The 2,830-nt window shown below is 49.4% G+C and overlaps 1 pseudogene across 1 annotated transcript; it reads right to left on the bottom strand.

Annotated features, from left to right (window-relative positions):
• Nucleotides 1–542: 542 nt before the first annotated feature.
• LOC309831897 (inositol-3-phosphate synthase 1-like) lies at nucleotides 543–2,197 on the bottom strand (annotated as a pseudogene). Its single transcript has one exon. The product of its transcript is annotated as an inositol-3-phosphate synthase 1-like (transcript).
• Between the last annotated feature and the right edge of the window lie 633 nt (nucleotides 2,198–2,830).

Below are 2,830 nucleotides of genomic sequence, written 5' to 3'. Positions count from 1 at the left end.
AATTAGCCTAGGGTAAAATTATGATGATATTTTCTGGATCTTGTGGCATTTGTAGTATGTATCACTTTTAATAATTTGTAACTTGTTTTGACTTTCTCAGTCTAATCCTTTGGTTCTAAGAGCAATATGAATTTAATAGCATGTAAATTCAGCTGTTTTAGATGGTCAGTGAATTAATAGTAAAAGAGGAGAAAGAACGAATCTGTTGCCTATCCCTTGTTTCTCATGGTGACCGCAAAATTTTGTTTTTTTTAGTTTTATGTTTCACACATAACAATAACATAGTTTAAATAAACTTCTGTTTTGTTAACCCAGTATTGTTTGTTATAGGATAAAAATAGTAAAACCAAGAGAGCTGTGTTGTTTTGATTAAAGAACTTAGCTTGGTTTTGGTGATGGTGATCGTAAATCTACTGATTTGCTGTATAAAACTTTTTTTTTTTGATAGTGGCACTAGCTTTATTATCTTTGGGGGCCTGGAAAGGTTGGGTTCTGAGGAGCAATGGGGACAGGAGTTATGGTGGAGCTGTATGGCCATGGCCTTAGGTGGTGGGCATCTGGGGTGACTCGGCCTACAAGTGCCCATTGGCGTCACCAGTATAGCCACTGGGGGCGGTGGGCACTGGTCCTTTCTTGCAAGGCACAGTTGGCAGCCACAAGCCCAACTCCCTTGAGGCCAGGGCACTCCATCTTGCGCTCCAGAAGCTTGTGGTTCTGCGGCCAGAGTCCCACGCAGGCTGTGAGGATATTCTCCATGCAGCTGCGGGGGCAGAAAGACACGTTGACCACCTGGCTGCCTGGCGGCGCAAGCGGCACCTGGAAGAGGATGCCAAGTTGAGCAGCAACAGCACGGGGTGGAAGCTCTGCGGCTGTGGGTCGACGTCGGTGCAGAAGCTCACACGCTGGCACAGTTCTGTCAGCAGCGCCAGGTCCAGCATGATGGGCCCGGCCAGGAGCGAGTCCTCGCACGTGTTGAGCAGCACCAGCGTGTTGGTACTGCCCAGCATCAGCTCTGATTGCTCATCCAGGGCACGCTTGCTGTCGCCCACGTATGGCACGTACTTGATGATGACACAGTGACCGGGCTCCACAAACGGCTAGTAGAGCGCTGGGTTGCTGTGCACCGTGTCGTCCACCACGCTGCTCTTGGACACCTCCTTGGAGCAGAACTGTGGCGGGGTCGACAGGTTCTGCCGGTCATTGTTGCCCAAGTGGTTGTACCTCACGATGGACGTGGTCTCGTGGCCAGAGCAGATAAGCAAACCCACGAGCACGGACTTGACCTTGGTCTGGCCCGACCTTAAGTCGTCTCCACCCACAAAGAGGCTGCACTGCCACTTGAACTCGAGGGCACCAGGCACCAGCATGGTCAGTGGGGACCCACCGAGTAAGGAGCAGCCCTCCAAGATGCTGGCCACCACAAACAGCATGGAGGGCGACACTTCCAGGCCCAGCTGGATGGTGCTCAGCAGGTTTTCAGTGGTGTCATTGAGGCCCGGGATCACTTCGGAAAAGTGCTCCGTATTCGCTGTCCTCTGCACGATGACTTCAGCCAGCCCGGCGCCGGACTGGAAGCTGCAGAAGTCGGTACAAATCAGCTCCAGCTGCTAGGCGCGCGTGCCCAGGATGACGTAGTCGGCCCGCGCGCTCCGGTTATTTAGTCGCGAGGAACTCTGGGAGGTAGACGGAGGGCCGCAGAAGCAGAGCCTCCAGGTGCGGCCACGGTTTTTCCTGTGGCTCCTGTGTGCACTGCATCGCTTCCGCCAGGTTCAGAGACGATTATGGCCCAGACGTCGAATGCGAGGTCGTCGGGCGCCACCATGGGCAGCAGCGAGCTGAAGGGCACAAATACCTCCTGGCTTTCTTTGACCAGGCCCAGGTTAACGGGGCCGCCTGCGTCAGCGAGACTTTGTAGTTGGCCTCCTTCTGGCAGGTGCGCGTGGGCCAGGACAGGCGCAGTCGGTGGGCCCGCACTGCAGTAGTCTGGAGCCTTTGTTCGCGCCCCAGCCCACAAGTACGACCGCGAGCCCGGGCACCTGCCGGGCGGTCCGGAAGGTGAAGCCCGTGGACCTGGGGTGCCTCTTGAGGATGGCGGCTTCGCGGCTGATGCACGTCATCCGGTACTTACTGCACCTCGCTGGCCTTGGACTGTAGACCATGTTGGACTCTGGACCACAAACTCGGTGGCGACCTCCATCGCGACGAGCGGCACGGAGTCAGCTGGGACAGCGGCGGACAGCTAAGTAAAACTTTAGAAAGCTTTTAATAGAGCTATAAAGTGAGTCATAAAATGAATTTTTATATAAAAAGATATCACATAACAGTTTAAATTCAACTTGGTTTGAATCAAACATATCCTCATAGACCGAAGACTCTATGAAAATATTTATCTGATTGGGCATTTCAATGAGAACTAGTCCCTTTGTTTTATGGTAGCTGAGGTCCTGACTGACATCTCCTGTAAAATAGTGAAGGGATGACTTAATTCCTTTTATTTCATAATAATTTAATTTCTAGAAGCCCACATAACCTTACAATCAATTATTTTATTGTCAGTATTTAATGCAAAACCTTAGATGGTATGACTGGGATGTAGAATCAAAGAATATATGTTGAAAAAAATTTTAAAACTAAATTGTTTGCATATTTATTTACTCTATGAAGTCTTTTAAACACTAGATGGCGCTGAAAATATATCATGATAAATTTTGTTATTCATCAAGAGGTTATATTAATTTTATGACCTCGTTAGTTGGTGCATTCTTTGTTTATATTTTTTAAACATTTAAAACAACTTAAGTGCTGCTAGTGTAATTGATTATTGAAATAG

This window comes from Grampus griseus (assembly GCF_964374135.1).
Source record: "Grampus griseus genome assembly, chromosome: 13".
Classification (NCBI taxonomy): Eukaryota; Metazoa; Chordata; class Mammalia; order Artiodactyla; family Delphinidae; genus Grampus; species Grampus griseus.
Note: the sequence above shows the minus strand (reverse complement) of the source record. Positions and strands in the feature narration are given on the sequence as shown.